This window comes from Chiloscyllium plagiosum, unplaced genomic scaffold, assembly GCF_037043375.1.
Source record: "Chiloscyllium plagiosum isolate Xiang-an unplaced genomic scaffold, Cpla_swu_hap1 HiC_scaffold_18, whole genome shotgun sequence".
Classification (NCBI taxonomy): Eukaryota; Metazoa; Chordata; class Chondrichthyes; order Orectolobiformes; family Hemiscylliidae; genus Chiloscyllium; species Chiloscyllium plagiosum.
In genome coordinates, this window is record NW_028270156.1 from 106062882 (window position 1) to 106080149 (window position 17268).

The following is a 17268-nucleotide window of genomic DNA, read 5'->3' on the forward strand; positions in this document are numbered from 1 at the left end:
GGAGGGATATGGGCCGGTTGCTGGCAGGTGGAACTAGATTGGGTTGGGATATCTGGTCGGTATGAATGGGCTGGACCGAAGGCTCTGTTTCCATGCTGTACATCTCTGACTCTCGTCTCAGATTTTCAGCATCTGCATGAATCTCCCTTAGGCCCCGCCCAGTGACGTCACGAATCCCTCTGCGCATGCGTCCACATTTCCGGCCAAGATGGCGGCTGTTCACCTCGGAACTGTAAAACACTTAGCCACAAGTTATTTTTCAAGGTGCTCGCTTCTCGCTGGAAGGGTTTATTCTCGGTCTGAACCCCTCTCTCCAGCTCCTGCAGCCTTACCGTCTGGAAAAGCGCGTCTCGCCATTTCACACGGAGACAAACACAGCACTGCGGATGCACCGCCGTCTCTGTAGTGAGTATAGAGAGTATGCATCCCCGCGGAGAATGCTGGGTAGTTACTCCGCCATTGAGGAGATTCACACAGAAGATTGAATCTGTTCATTAATAATTTTCTCTTTCCTGAATTCCAATCTTCTGCTATCCAAATAATCTTTGGAAGAACAAAATTGGCGGTTAGAAAAACATCTTAAAATTGGATGCATCTCTCAAATCATCTCTACAACATAATCTTGTCATTAAAATACTAGATCTTTCAAATCATTTTGTAAATTCCCGTCCTGAACTGATGGTGGTCGATTTTGGAAACACCTTTAACAGGTGGATGTTTAATACTCAAGCCAAGAGATACATTTGTTTATTCTGAATGTCTCTCAACATGTTTCTTTTGTCATCTCATTTTGCAGAGTAGTGGAAGGAATGAAAACTGAAGCGTTTCTCTGATGCAAGTTCTGTGCTAACTTCTCAGCTCCAAGCTCCGGCTAGAGAGTTTACATTGAAGTACAACGACATTGATTCAGAGGTGAATATTTTTGAGCTTTCATCTATAATTCAGTAGTTAACTTGCTTTGCTGTGGTTCATTGGTTAGGCCCTGGTGTGATCTCTTCACTGTGGATCTGAATCCATGTCCTCCATGACAATCTCTTTGCCAATGTCCAACCTGCGCTACCTTTAATAATGAGTATTTTAACTCTCTGTGACAGTTTATTGTTATTTCTTCTAGTTATGGTCAAATGAGAGCTTCGTCACTGCAGGTCCCTGAGGTATGTGCTGTTAATTTATTCCACTCGTATGTGTGGCCTCCCTCACAAACATCACTCAGACCCTGCTATGCTCTATTTTTGCTTTCATTCTTCATGCTCCCTCTTACACACACTATTCCCTTCCCTGCTCGTACACACCCATGCTTACCCCGCTATCACCTTCCCCCTCCCGTCGCCTTCCCTCGCCGTCACACTTCTCCCCCCGTCACCCTTCTCCCCCCGTCACCCTTCTACCGCCCGATACCCTTCTACCCCCCGTCACCCTTCTCCCCCCCGTCACCCTTCTCCCCCCCGTCACCCTTCTCCCCCCGTCACCCTTATCCCCCGTCACTCTCCTCCCCCACCCCCGTCACCCTCCTCCCCCACCCCCGTCACCCTCCTCCCCCACCCCCGTCACCCTCCTCCCCCACCCCCGTCACCCTCCTCCCCATTGCCTTCCCACCCTCCTCCCCATTGCCTTCCCACCCTCCTCCCCATTGCCTTCCCAACCCCCATTGCCTTCCCACACCCCATCGCCTTCCCACCCCCATTGCCTTCTACCCCATTGCCTTCTAACCCATTGCCTTCTACCCCATTGCCTACCCACCCCCATCGCTTTCCCACCCCCCAATCGCCTTCTCCCCCATTGCCCTTCCCTAACCCATCGCCCTTCCCACCCCCATCGCCCTTCCCACCCCCATCGCCCTTCCCACTCGCGCCTTCTCCCCCATCGCCTTCCCACCCCATCGCCTTCCCACCCCATCGCCTTCCCACCCCATCGCCTTCCCACCCCATCGCCTTCCCACCCCCAACATGGCACGGAGTCCAAGTCACCCTCTGGGACAGGTGGAGAGGGAGGGGGGGGGGAGAAGAGAGAGAGAGCGTGAGGGACAGGTTGCGGTGAAGGGGGGATGGTGGTGAGAATAAAACCCAGTGAGAGAACAAGACAAAGAGAATGAAAGACCGAAAGCAGAATAAACAAATACCTGGTGGGAGGGAGACAGAAGGACAGAGAGAGAGAGAGAACTGACAGGGAGAGAGAGAAAAACGACAGGCGGAGGGAGAGAGAAAAAGCCCAGGGAGAGCGAGAGAGAAATTGGGAAAGGCTGAACGATTAAATAATTGCAGTAAATTAAACGATTAAACAGTGAGGAGGCAGAGAGTTGTAGGAAGGGAATCTCCAGGGGAACGTGAACAGGATGGAGATGGGAAGGATGGAGAGAGATGGGGATTGAAGGAAAGATGTAGGAAAGGGAGAGAGGGAACACGGGAATGAAGATGAAAGCTGCAGTGAGTGACAGAGGCAGTATCATCTGTGGGATCAGACTGTGCAGCAACTCCCTCTCTTCCCCTTTCTTCCCCTTTGTCTCCCCCACCCCCTCCAGCCCAGAGCTCGCCCCTTATGGTAAAAATCACAGAGATAGCCTGAACCCCACAATTCTTTTCCATATGTGTGTGTGTGTGTGTGTGTCTGTGTCTGTGTGTAAATGAACAACAAGGAGACAGGACGGTTTCTGATTATTCTCTCTCTCTGGTTCCAGCTCTTGTCTGATGATTCCTCACGGCAGAATGCTTGGATTCTGTCTGTCTCTTCATCGTCCGAGTTTCAACTCCCAAATCAAGTCTCCTCCTAGGGGGGAGAGACTGTTGTACCGTAGGGCACTCTGCAGGTAATTTGAGACACAGCAAGATCCCACAAGTAGTATTACTCTGATATTAGAACAAGTCTTTGGACAGAGTTTCTCATTTAAGGTTTTAATTCCTTCCTTGGGAAGTCCTGTCTGTCAGACACTCACTGGGGATTGATGTGTTTGTGTCAAATCCCAGGCCCCGGTTATTTTTACCCCAGGTTCAAATCTGTTTTTAAAATGACAGGGCCGCAATCTGACAGGAGCCAGTTAACCAGAGGCCCCTAAAACTCAGTGTCCCCAGAAGGTTAAACCTTGGGGTAAATAAACACACAACTCACGTGGGCCCCCACGGGGAGTAGCCTGTCGACCAGGCCCTCAGGACCGTGTCCCCTCTGGAGAAAGCTTTTGCTCAAAGGCCTCCTGAACCCAAAGTTTCACTCTTTGAATCTTCAAGCGGGCAGCAAGATCCCTTGGAAGGAAAGAAACAACATTAGTTGAAAGGCAAAGGAGAGGGGGCGAAGGCGTGGGGGAAGGGATTGAAGGGGGAAAGGAGAAGGAGGGAAGGAGAATTGGAGGCGGGGATGGAATGCAAGGAGTACGGAATGGCGGGGGGAAGGATTGGAGGGGAAGGAGAGTTGGCGAAAGGACAGGGGGATGGAGAGGGGTTAAGAGGGGGAAGGACGGAGTGGAGGGGGAAGGAGACGGGGAAGGAGGGGCGAATGGAGAGTGGAAGGGGAGGGAAGGAGATAAGGAAGGAGAACAGGGATGGAATGAGAAAAGGAGAGCAGGGATGGAAGGAGTGAAGGAAAGAGGAGAAGGGGGCAGAGTAGGGGGGAAGCAATTGGCAGGATCGGAGAAGGGAGAATGTAAGGGGAATGGAGGGGAGAGGCAGAGAGAGAGAAAGAGAGTGTGGGAGTGGAGGAAAGGGGAAAGGAGAAGATGAGTGGGTGGGAAGGAGTGGGGGAAGGGGGAAGGGTGAAGTAGAGGGTGGGAAGGAGAGGGGGAAAGGAGAGGATGGAAAAGGAGGGGGGAAGGAGAAAAGGGTGGCAAGGAGAGGAGGAATTGTGGGGACGGAGGGAGTGGGTAGGAGAGAAAGGGGAAGGAGAGGAGGGGGAAGGAGAGGAGGAGGAGAGTGGGCGAAGGATGGGAAGGAAGGAGGGAGAAGTGGAGAGGGGAGGATAGGAGGGGGGACAGAGAGAGGGGGAGGGGAGGAGGAAGAGTAGGGGAGTGGAAGAAGGGGAGTGTGTGTGAAGGAGGTGAGGGGTTGGAGAGGAGTGCAAGGAGGGGAGGAAGAACGGGGAGGAAGGAGAGGAGGGTGAAAGAGATGGGGAAGGAGAGGAGGGTGAAAATGGTGGGGAAGGAGAGGAGGGTGAAGGAGGTGGGGAAGGAGAGGGTGAAGGAGAGGAGGGTGAAGGATTTGGGGAAGGAGAGGAGGGAAAGGAGAGGGGAGGAAGGAGGGGGTGAAGGAGAGGAGGGGCAAGGAGAGGGGGGGCAAAGGACAGGGGAGAAGGAAAGGTGGGGGAAGGAACGGTGAAGGAGAAATGGGGTGAAGGAGAAGTGGGGTGAGGAGAAGGGCGGGAGGGGGTTGGAATGGGGAGGAGATGGGGGAACAAGAGGGGAAGAAGGAGAGGAGGGGAAAGGAGAGGGGACGGGAAGGAGAGGGGGCAGAGGGAGGTGGGAGTTTGGAAAGAGTGAGGAGTAGGGGAGGAGAGGTGGAGAGAAAGGGGAAGGGGGAATGGGGGTGAGGTGGAGAGGGGAGGAAGGAGGGGGTAGGGGTGTGGTGGAGAGAGGACTGGAAGGAGATGGGCAGGAGAGGGGGAAGTTTAGAGGGGAGGAGATTGGTTGGAAGGAAGTGTGTAAAGGAGGGGGAAGGAAAGGGAGTGAAGGAGGGCGGGGTCAACTCTGCCACTGTCCCCAATCAGTCCCCACCTGTCCCCAATCAGTCCCCACCTGTCCACAATCATTCCGCACCTGTCCCCAATCAGTCCCCACCTGTCCCCAATCAGTTCCCACCTGTCCCCAATCAGTCCCCACCTGTCCCCCGCCAATCCCCGACCGTCCCCACTTATACCCATCGGTCCCCAGTCAGTCCCTGCCCAGCCCCGTGTGGCCCCATCTGTCCCGATCAAATCCTGAGAGTTCTCCCTGAATATAACTGGAGTAAACCGAACCCTGAGATAACAACCAGGACCAGGCGAATGGGGAGGATTCTGCAGTGAGTATCTCCCTCGACCCTGTACCAATGTCAAAACAGTCCCATGGTCACCCCACCACCCCGCCCCGATTAGCGTTATAATCCAGGACCAGAGCTTGGAATGAATGGGACCATTTGTTTTGGGATCAGGAACTTGCTTTCCCACCAAGACCACCTTCCCCTTCCCCCCCTCTCTGCCTTCCACAAGGACCATTCCCTTCGACACTCCATGGGTTTGTTCCACTCTCACCCTCCAAACCCCCAGGTACGTTCCCCTGCCACCGGAAAAGATGCAAAACCTGCTGTTACACCCCCATCCCCCTCACCTCCAGGGCCCCCAAACCCTCCTTCCAGGGGAGACAGAGGTTCACCTGCCTCTCCTCCAACCGTGTTTCCAGTATCAGGTGCTCCCGATGTGGGCTTCTCTACATCAGGGAGACCCAACGGAAACTTAGGGAACGGTTCTCCGAGCATCACAGCCGGGCCCCAGGGACTGACCAGATCTCCCAGTCACCGCCCAGTTCAATTCCTCCCAACCACTCCCTTTCCAACATTACCATCCTCGACCTCCTGCATTGCCACAATGAACCACACCACAAATTGGAGAAACATCTCATCCTCCGCCTGGGCAACCTACAGCCTGGAGGACTCAACACTGAGTTCTCCAATTTCAAATAACCTCCCTCGCCATCCCCTGACTCCCTTCCACTGCTCTCTCTCACTAATTGGATTCATTCCTCCCATTGACCAACCAAGTGGGACCCTCTACCTGTACTCACCCCTTCGCTCTCGTTTCCCCCCACCCTGGCCTGTTCCACTCCTTCGTCCTCCCTCACCCTCCCTTCCCCTCCCACCCCATCCTCCCTCCCCAAACCCTCACACCCAATCGCCCTCCCACCCCATCCTCCCTCCCCATCCGTTACCCCTCCCCTATGCCCTCCCACCCCATCCTCTCTCCCACTTTGTCCTCCTTTGTCCTCCCTCCCTCCCCCTTAGTCTTCCCTCCCCTCACTCTCCCTCCCTCCCCACTGCCTCCTTCTCCCCTTCCTCCCTCTCCCTCTGTCGATCCCTCTCTCCGTTGTTCCACCTCCCTTTCCATTCCGTTTTATCACCCATCCGTCTTTTTTCTGCCCCCGCACCCTTCTGTCGACTAGGCCTCAGACCTCAGAACCTGTCCCCCTCTGGAGCTTGGCCAAGGTTTTCCTCGGCCTGAACATTTTGGATCTTCATGTTGCAGCTTTCCCAACAAAAGTTCATCCGGATCAAAGAGAGAACAGATTACTTGAAAGGGAGAGCGAAAGCATTTTGAAGGCAAGTTACACAGCAAGGTCCCATATTTAAAAGCACCTCTGCCCATTGCCAATGTATTAATGTATCTAACACAGTCAGCAGTTAGGAAGGAACATGGTGTGGGAGCAGATCTTACCAGGGATTGGAGGAGGATAGTGAGGGAAAGGCATCAGTTTATTACACTCTGCAGTGACCTGGGATCAATCGCCTTTTACTGAAAACAGTTCCCAACTTGTACGTGCCTGTAGCTCCCTCCAGTCTGAAACCCTCATTCCCCTCTCTCCTGTCTCTGAGCCAATGGTGTCTTCATTCCCAGGATATAGACAACACGGGGCTAGATACAGAGTAAATCTCCCTCCATACTGTCTGCATCAAAAATACTCCCAGGACATGTGCAGTATGGGGTTCGATACAAGTATAAATCCCTCTGCACTGTTCCTATCAAACACACACAGGATAGGGACAGCATGGGGTCAGGTACAAAGTTAGGCAGCATTGTAGACAGTGCAGATGGTACCTTAACATTACAAAGGATTATTGATAGACTGGGTGAATGGGCAAAGCTGTGTTAGATGGAGTTTAGTGCAAGCAAGTGTGTGGGTATCAGGTTGGAGTACAGAGAGGGAGCACAAAGGAGGTTTACAAGAATGATCCTGAACCTCAGGGGTTACGTTCTGAGGGACACTCGACAAATGAGACCGTTTTCCTCCAGAATTGAGAAAGTTAAGGGGTGATCTGATCAAAGCTTTCAAGGATAAAACAGGATAAGAAAAGTTAGATCAAGATCAACGATTCCCACTGGTTAGAGATTCTAGACTGAGAGGGAGCAGAGTCAGAGAATGAGGGCCCAGAGCGTTCAGGAGAGATGGTGGGAAGCACTTTGACACACAAATGCTGGGAGAGGTTTGGGACTCTCTTCCACAAACAGCAGTGGATGCTGGATCAATCGTTCAGGTTAAATCGGAGAGAGATACATTTTTGTTCAGTGAAGATATTGAGGGATATAGGCCAAAGAAAGGAATGTGGAGTTAGGCCACAGATCAGTCATGATGCCATTAAATGATGGAACAGGCTCGAGGGGCTGAATGGCCTCCTCCTGTTCCTATGTTCCAAAATAACGATCTCCCTGCACTGTCCCTATCAACCCCTCCCAGGGCATGGACAGGATGGGGTTAGATAAAAAGTAAAGCTCCTTTTACTATATCCCCATCAACCCTTCCCAAGGCAGGGTCAGAACAGGATTAGATACAGAGTAAAGCTCCCTCTACACTGTCCCCATCAACACATCCCAGGATTGTTTAACGGAGCTTTGATATTTGAAAATGGTTCTTTTATTCTGTCATTCATTGTCCCTCAGTAACTCTGTGTGTGTGCATGCGTGCATATGTGAGAGACTGAGAGAGACAGAGACAGAGACCAGGGCCCTGCATTACTGGGTCAGGTACTATTGCGGAGAAAATATACAGAACCACCAGGGGACGCCGAGAGTTCTTCAAGAAATAGGTCTTTTATTTGTAAACAAAAAACCGTGACACTGAGAAAGCAGATTCTCGAATGCCGCCAAACCTCAGGGTCCGTGGATTTTTATATCATTTTTATCATGTTTCTGTGAGCTTATCAGCATGTCCAACTATATTAATCAACTCACCTCACTCCAGCTGCACAATAAACCAGTGATGTTAGTTCCCATTACCTCTTTAGTTGTACATTCTAATGTCATGATTAGATATATATTGCTAACTCTGCTGCAGTGATCTTTCATTGCAGACTAACCTGTCCTGATAGATATTTAGCTATTCCATCTATTACAATTGTCTCCTGTCTCAAGCTGACTCTACTAACTATTAATTAGATATTTTAATGTTATGTCCCAAATATTTACGGTCCCAATCCTGTCATAATAACACTTAACAGAGAAACTTGCTTTATTACTTGTGTTATCTCATCTGGCCATAGTGACCTTACTCTGCTAATTGGTGTAAGAATGTTCCACTATGGTTATCCCATCCTGCCCCTGCCTTCCACAGACCACAGATTCCCAGTGGTCTTCATGCTTTAACCCTTCCCATGCTTTCATGGTCTTTATTTTCCATCGACCTCACTCCAACAACAATACCATTTGTTAGTTAAACAGGATGGAAGACAGCACCAACTATAAGGAAGTGTTTTACGGTTTCTGTTTTTGCTAAAACGCTTGGGCGGTGTGCTGGATCAGTCAGGAGATTGTCTGTGTGGAGTTTTCACATTCACCCCGTGTCTGCGTGAGTTTCCTCCCACAGCCCAAAGATGTGCAGGTGAGGTGAATTGGCCGTGCAAACTTGCCCAGAGTTGTTCAGGGATGTGTAAATTACGTGCATTAGACAGCGGAAAAATGAAGAGTAATGGGGTAGGAGAATGGGTCTGGGTGGGTTGCTCTTTGGAGGTTCGGTGTGGACTTGTTGGGCCGAAGGGCCTGTTTCCACACTGGATTGATTCTATGATTTTTTAAAGGAAATAATAGATTATCCGGTCACAACCACAGATAGTATTGGAATTTCTTGCGTTTAAAGTTGCTATCTAATGGCAGGTCTGTCTCTGCTATTGTGAAAGACAGCACTTGAAAGGATTTGCTCCGTGTGCAAACCAGTGTGCTAATGTTGCCCACTTATCTCTGAGTTGGATACCAGAATGTTGCACATTCTCCGTGTTTCTGAATGGGTTTCCTCTGGGTGGTCCGGTTTCCTCCCACAGTCCAATAATGTGTAGGTCAGGTGGATTGGCCATGCTCAATTGTCCACAGTGTTAGGTGCATTAGTCAGAGGGAAATTGGCCTGGGTGGGTTACTCTTCGGAGCGTCGGAGTGGACTGGTTGGGTCAAATGCCCTGTTTCCACACTGTAGGGAATCTAATCTATTTATGACATAACATAATACATAGTAATCTGAGATTGACCATATTCTGAATTTATTGTTACAATATTTAGAGACTGTCACCTATACGTCCATCTCTCGTCAACTGGTCTGTTGAATTTCACTCATGTTTTGTGAGATATACCAACTGGGAAGTTGCTCAGTGACATCTTAATTAGGTTACTCCGAAGTCCAAGCCCTCAAACAATAAAGTTTTCCTTTGACATTGAATTTAAAGGTGTTTCTCTGCAAATGGCCAGACTCAAAATGATCTCAGCAGATTCAGCCTTCACTTCACAGCAAAGTATCATCTACCTTTAAATGGGAATATACATCATCTTAAAAGCTAAGGAAATAATTGTGACTTTCAATAATTACTTCCAGTAACTAACATAATCCAATAAATAATGCATACCTTTTCATAATTTTTACTGGAACTGTTAAGCTAAGACTATTATAAAGTTGTTTAAAACTTAGGGAACTGCAACTACATTAACATTGCAATGACTAATATTATGGATTAGGCTAGACCACTCACAACATTCTTAAGCAGGCAGCCCAGAGCATAACTTTGCAATTTACTTCGTTAAGTGGACAGTGAAAATTACCTGGAGTAAGATAGCTAGGTTGATGACTAGATTTTAAACAGACAAAAACATTATTCACAAAATTACACAAAGAACAAAGAAACCCTACAGAACACAACCTATCCAGCTACACTTAATTATGCTGTTCCGAGTACAACAGTTCCAATGTTAAAAATCAGTATCAGTATGTGAGAAACAAAACTCCCTCACTTCAATAATTTCAGTCTGAGACAAGATCTGAAGCAATCAGTCTGTTTATTATCCGCTTACAAGCGTGGTGCCTGAAGTAAGGCACCCAGAGTTTAGCAAGTACGTATCTTATATAGGATTCACTTATCCAACCCGGTGCCCATTACTATTGTTTATCTCTTGCGTTATCCGGCCTTATGCATAACAAAGTACAAGTTTTACTTGGCCTTTTCACCACATCCTGCTGTGGTCCATTGTTAGGTATATCCTTCTTCACTATTATGTACTTCCTCCGCCTGTGCCATTTCCTCCCTTTCCCCAACCATATTGATCGTTATGACCTTTTAATTGGGGTTTGCTTTTGTTTTTGCAGAAATGGGAAACAGATGCTTATAACTACTGTTTGTAAAAGCATATCTGGCTTAGCCTACACCCTCACAGCACCTTATCTATTTGTCTGTAACATCTACCATTGTTTGCAGGCACGTTTCATTCTTGAATGCACATTTTAGCTAATACAAAAACAATTATATATTTCTTTCACATAGTTTTCATTCTTGTTGACTCAGCTCTTGGTTGAAACAATTATACACTGGTGTGAGTTCATTTACCTTGCATAATTGATCATGATTGCAGAAGTAACACTATTTTTCCCGTATCCCACAATTTTCCCCTTTTTCTTTAATTACCATTTGTTATCTTCTGCATTTTTCTTTTAAGCATCGCCCCCAAAATTCGCAAGCATCATTCCGGAGATTTCACCCATCTTGGTCTCACTCATCCCCTCATTATTTAGTCGATAAAGTTCCTCTGCCTGATTCCCTTTTAGGGGCATCTGTTTCATTAAGGCTGTTTCAATCAGTCTTTGGGTGAGCCCTCGTATACAGGGTGTGATACAACAGCCAATGGCCACCAATACCCCGACTACTACTATCAGGGAAGTAAGGATGGAAACCACCACCCTCTTCCATTTTCCAAACCATGATTCAAGCCATCCCGTGAGAGATGTGTCTACTCCTGAACTCTCAGCCAGTTCCTCTGCTAAGGTAGTCAATCCCCTTAAGGCCCGAGTGATTGAACCATCAGGCACAGTGTTATTAGGAATAAAGGTACAACAACTTCCTCCTAACATCATAGACACACACCCTTTTTCTGCTAAAATTGTACCAAGGACCATTCTGTTTTCCCTTGCCATCCTACTTGTCACATCAAGCTGTTCTGATATTCCTTTAACCGCATCTCTTGTATAATTTATAAATCGCTGTTGATTATAGAAAGTGGAATTTATACAATCTACATTTTCATTAATTGTTACCCACCAAAAGAGAGCTGACTCAAAGCCTGCTGCAATCTGGTTACGAGCCTTGAATTCATCAGGTACTCCCTTAGGGACTCCGACCGAATCAAGATAAATCTTGTCATCGAAAGAAGTGTCTAACAGTGGTCTCTTACTCCTTTCCTTTTTCCCTACTATCTTTTCCTTCTCAAATGCCAGGGTAAATGGAATTGCCAATTGTACAATTGCACATATCCCTCTCCAATCCGGAGGGAGGGTGGGTCTCAGTATTTTGCCTCCACAGTACCACCACAGATCCGCTCGGGGAAACTTTAGTGCTGAGTAGTTCCCTCCCTTCTCCGTTTCGGTAACATTCTTAATCTCTGTCCATAATTTCAGCTCCCCCAAATCTCTGGACCGACTTGTACCTTGTCTCCGCACACATGACGTGTGATTTCCGACTGCAGCTGAAAACGTAGGGGGGGGGGGGGGGCTTTTGAATCCTCTTTCTCCAAGGGAGGGAACATCAGAGATAGGGAGGTTTCATGCCCTTCCTGTCTCGCTTCCACCCGAGCGGAAAGGGAACCATCTGGGCCACTGGCCTACCGGAGGCACATACATAGCAATTTCTCTTATTCAGACTTTTTACAGTATACTTTACCCATTCAACCCAGGCATTTACAACCCCATACTCAGTTTCTATTTCAATGGTCTGTTTTAAGGCCTTTACCTCTGTAATTTTTACTACTTTAGGGTCATCGGGAGGGGTGAAAGGTTGTACCTTATTATCCAATAGTTCTACCCGTTTTCCCTGTCCTACGCTATTTCGAAAACAACAGCCTGAGAAATCATTCCCGTTTGTTTTCATTTCTATCCCAAATGTTTCATTTAATTGTATCTCATAGATGCCCCCACCCCCCCTCCCCCAGCCCAGAATTGCTTCGTGCCAATTTTCTTTATTGTTAGGTATATTGGGTTACACTTTTTTATCGGGACATTCGCGAGCTGGTCGGAAGGGGGCCCGGTGTACTGTAACGAGACCATTATACCAAGTACCATCCCCGAGGCCATCCCCATAGGACTTAAGATGTATCTCAGAGCTGCGGTACTGTCTCTGATTATCTACATCCCCACAATTTACTAAGCTGCATGCATCAGCGTCTATTACTTGTGGATTATCAGACTCAGGAACCATTAATAATATATATGAAAATGGTATTTGACAAAATCCCAATACTAAGAGGGCGAGCATCATAACTTTAAGCATTCCCAGTATTCTAAACATCATGCTGAAGCACAAAAAGACATAATATACAATGTTACAGAAATAATCCCACGCTCGCGTCGCCACTGTATAATCAGTTACTCAAAGTCTCTTTAGTCTGAGTTTCAGCGGGTGTTGCCTTGATTCGGCTGTACAGACTTCTTCCTCAACTGGAGGGTCCACTGGCCCTTTGATCCGACTGTAATGAGTCCAGACTTTCTCCGCCATCCTTATTGCCGTCTCGGTAGTCAAAAGAGCCTGGTACGGACCTTCCCAGTCCTGCTGCAATTTAGTTTCTGTCCATGATTTTACTAACATCCTATCACCCGGCTGGATGGGATGAACGTTGAATTCAAGGGGTGGAGTCTGTGCCAATAAACCTTGTTCCCTGAGGAAAGACGGAGAGGAAGACAATCCCAGTATATACTTCTTTAAAAACAAATCTTTAGTTTCGGGAATTGGCAATTCTCCATTCGTTCCCAGATAAGGTAATCCAAATAAGATTTCATAGGGGGATAGTCCTAAATCTTTCCTCCGCGAAGGGACAAGCCCAAAAGGCAGCCTTAAAATCTATCACACTAAACCATTTGTGGCCATGAGGGATCTTACTTAATCTCTAATCAGTCCCTCAATTACTGGTTGCAGTCCTCGTGTACCTTCTATGGAAATGGGATATTGTCGCTCACAGACCATGTCCCCTTTCCTTTTAAAATTTATTAGAAGGGGAGGGATCTGTAGTTTTCCATGATCCCCTTCCCTAGCCCATAAAATAGGGTCTATCTCTCTCTCCACATCCTCTGTCAACATTGTCATTTGTACAACTAATTCTTTTTCCTGAATTCCAATCTCCAGTCCTAAGAGGATAATTAAGTCTCTCCCTCGTAAGTTACTTCTTATATCAGGGATATACAACAATTCCACTGTGACCCTATCCTTAGGACCTTCTATCATCATAGGTTCAAATACTGGAACAGTAAATCCTTCCCCTTTTACCCCTGAAACAGTAATTGACCGTGTCGACATTTCTACTTTCTTTAGTTTAAAATTCAGCGGTGACCGTGCTGCCCCCGTATCTACTAGGAAGACAACCTCTTCCCTATAGGGTCCCACTCTCAGGTTTATCAAGGGTTCCTGGTGGGCCCCCCCGCCGAGGGCAGTAACCCCAGACACCCCTATTATTCATCAAAATTCATTAGCGGAATTGCCCTTTCTTCCTTTTTAGATCAGGACATTCCCGCTTAAAATGCCCTATCTTTCCACAATAATAGCATCCTGCCTGTGGAGACCTCCATCTCTGCCCCTGTCGCTCAAACCCTCTATCAAATGCTCCCCCTTGTCCTCTCCCTCTCCCTCTTCCTCTCTGTCCTACATGCTGCCACCTGCCACTCCGGTTGCTTACTATTGGTTCCATTCTTTTCTTAACTACCTCATCAACCGTAGCTACCATCATTTTCACCTTCTGTTTTTGTCTCTCATCCTCTCTCTTTACAAACACTTTCTGTGCCTCTCTTAACAATTCATCTAATGGTTTTTCACTCCTCCCTTCTATCTTCTGTATCTTTCTCTGTATGTCTGGCCATGCTCTTGTCACAAAATGTACTTTCAAACGACCCTGTGCCACTGGGTCCTCAGGGTTCATTCCAGAATATTTCCGCATTGAGTCTCTTAATCTCTGCAAGAAAGCTGAAGGCGTCTCATCTTTCTCCTGTCTAACTTCAAAGGCTTTAGTCAAATTCTGTGACTTCGGAACTGCCTCTCTTATTCCTTTTAGAACCAGGTCTTTCAATTCCCTCATTTCTTCTCTATGCTCCGGGTTTTGGTTTTCCCACTGGGGGTCTCTGAGGGAAAACTTCACCTCTCCCTGTCCAGCATCCCCATCTCCAATCGGGTGTCCATGTCCCATATTTTAATGGCGGCTCCTCGTATAAGTCCCCTTTCATCCCCAGTAAATAGTATATTCAAAATAGGCATTAACTCCGCCCAGGTATACAGGCTTGGCCCCAAAAATTGATCAATTTGTTCAGACAACCCCACCGGACCCTCAACCAGGACTTTCATTCCCTTTTTAAATGCACTGATCTCCCCACTGGTGAGGGGGGCACTTACAAACCCAATCTCTTTGTCCCCTATTTGTACCTCCCGAAGGGGATAAGTCGTTACGTTCTTCCACTTTTTCTTTTTTAAAGAAATATTGCAATATTTCTAGCTCCCTATAACTTCAAATACCAATTCATCAATTCATGCTGGACTAACTTTAAAGCCTGTACCTAACTTGTAAATATATTTATAGATTTACGTTCATTTATTCAGTATTTAATATTTAAAATGTAAAATGCATACAGTTCCCAATTTTGAAATCCACTGTAATCACCCAGTTTTAGTCCCTTAATTTAAATCCAAAATTAGTTTTCTTAAGTAGTCCTGACCAATCGTTGCTCAATTACAATACTATAGGTCGTAAAATAATCAGAGCTGCCTTAAAAGAATTTGTCTATTCAAGTTTAAAAAAAAAACTTCTAATGCATGAACAATGGCTGAATCCCACGTCACAGATATTAACCATAGAATTTTGTTTTTACGACAATCTAATTTGAACTGAAACTTCAACTGTCCTCCATAAATCGCTTTTATGTAAAGATAAAAGAGATTAGTTAGAAACTGACATTAAGGCAGTCATGACCTGTAAAAAGAACAGGAGTTATCATTCTTTTTTTTCATAATCTCTATAGAATCCTTAACCTTAAAAGAAATCATGTTAAGTTTCCATAATAAAAGTCAGATTCAAAACAGTCCTGGAACTCAAGCTCCAGGGAATAAAATGCAAACATTCAATCACCAACAAACAAATGTTCATTCAAACCAAATCACAAAGGGTTAAACTTTCTACCAGCTGTACAGCTCTTTTCATTCTCTCTCTCTCACACATTGACATATAAATTCAATTATTTACAAACCCAGTCTTCGTCCGACCTGTACTTTGGCCAGAAGACGGCGGGACGAAGAATGGATTCCTTAGTCCATACAAAGAAACAATATTTAATCATCTGTCTCCCTTGTACAAGTATTATTTTGCCAATTCCACAACATCCTGCCCAAAGGACTTTCTGGAGGTATGTTGTAAGGGACCCCGCCTCCATTTCTATTGCCATTTTCTTCTTTTGTTTTCCCGGAGGCTTTTTCCTTACCCTCGGCACAACCCATATTGAGTTCCTTCGTTAGTCCCTTATTAACTACTAAAACTCAATCCCGGCCACCAAGGCAGTACTTAAAGGTCAGTTTTCTTACCATGGTCTGTGCACAGAGTTGCCTGGTCCCTTTTCGCTGTATTTTCTATCGACCTCCTATCACTGTCTGATTCAGATGTCACTCTTGTGGGATCCGTACCAGTCGCCCAAGGGAGCGGACCAAACCGGGACACGAGACCGCTGCTCAATGGGGAACGGGACGCGTCTTTCCAGTGTCCAAGGCCAGCCACTCCCCCCGGCGATGGAAGAAAATCCCGGACAGCCCCCAATTGTAAGAAACAAAGCTCACACACTTCAATAATTGCAGTCCGAGACAAAATCTGAATCAGTAGTATCCTTTATTTTTACACTTGCAAGTGGGTGCGATGTCCAGTGCCAAGCAAGGCAGAGGACAAAACACACCAAATTCAACAAACTCTTGATATTTATATAATTTGGTTCTTACATTTTTTTTCTTATTTCATTGTTTTTTCCCCCTGTTTACATCCTCCATTTCCCTTAGACTGGTCCCCCCACTCCTGCTTATCTCTTATCTTATCTGGCATTGTCTGTGACAAAATGCTAAAATCTGACCTCACAAGGCCGTTTGACCTTATCCCACTGCAGGTCATTGTTCGGCATATTCTTTCTTCATCAATATCTACTCTTTCCATCTGGGCTTCTGCCGAGACCACTCTGATCTCTATGGCCTCTTTAATTAGAGTTTGTTCCTGTGTCTCTGTAAAAGTGGGAAACCTACTGTTTGTACAGGCTTTTTAGCTTGACCGCATCCCCTCACAGCATCTTATCTATTTGCCCATAATATCTACCATTGTTTTGCAATCACGTTTCATGCTGACATATAATATTAGCTAATACAAAAACAATTATGTATTTCCTCCACGTAGTTTCCATTCTTGTTGACTCAGCTCTTGGCTGAAACAATTACACACTGATGTGAGTTCATTTACTCTGTATCAGAAATTATAATTGCAGAAATAACATTAATTTACCTATATCCCACACTATCAAAAACATTACAGAAAAGCATTTAGACTGAGATGTGCAGTTAGCTAGTTTTAGGAATTAACTTCAAGGTATGATGTTGACTGCCCATTAATTATAAAGTCCTGACAGGAAGAGTAGCTGTATAATTTTACACAATGTAACGAACTTTATAACACAAGTCATATTGCTAATCTTATAGCAAGTAAGTTAAAACTAACTGTATTTTGTATTTCTTTGTACATATATAATTAGGACAGTGAACAACATGAGGAGTAATTGACGTTGATAAAATAAAATATAATGAATAGCAGAATTCAAAACGTTCCAACTGATAAGGCATCCTGAGAGGCCAGAGGGAGTGCAGGAATAACTTTGGAATCTGAATTAATAAGATGCGTGGAAAGATCCCAAAGCCTGGAGATTATAGTACCTGTTAAACAACATGAGATGAAAGGAATTTGGGAATGTCCATTAGAATGTCCATCTGCGATTATGTGTTTGAATTGGGTCTCTGGATGAGGAGGAGATGGTTGTAACCACATTGCACGTGGCCATTGTGATGCAGAAAGTCCATAAAAATGCTG

At 46.2% G+C, this 17268-nt stretch overlaps 1 long non-coding RNA gene across 1 annotated transcript; it reads left to right on the plus strand.

Moving 5' to 3' along the window:
• The first annotated feature begins 252 nt into the window (after positions 1-252).
• Positions 253-16241, plus strand: LOC148147137 (uncharacterized). Its single transcript, XR_015760066.1, has 5 exons — positions 253-405; positions 797-912; positions 1115-1154; positions 2675-2803; positions 15813-16241. It is a non-coding gene; the product is annotated as an uncharacterized LOC148147137 (long non-coding RNA).
• The last annotated feature ends 1027 nt before the right edge of the window (positions 16242-17268 follow it).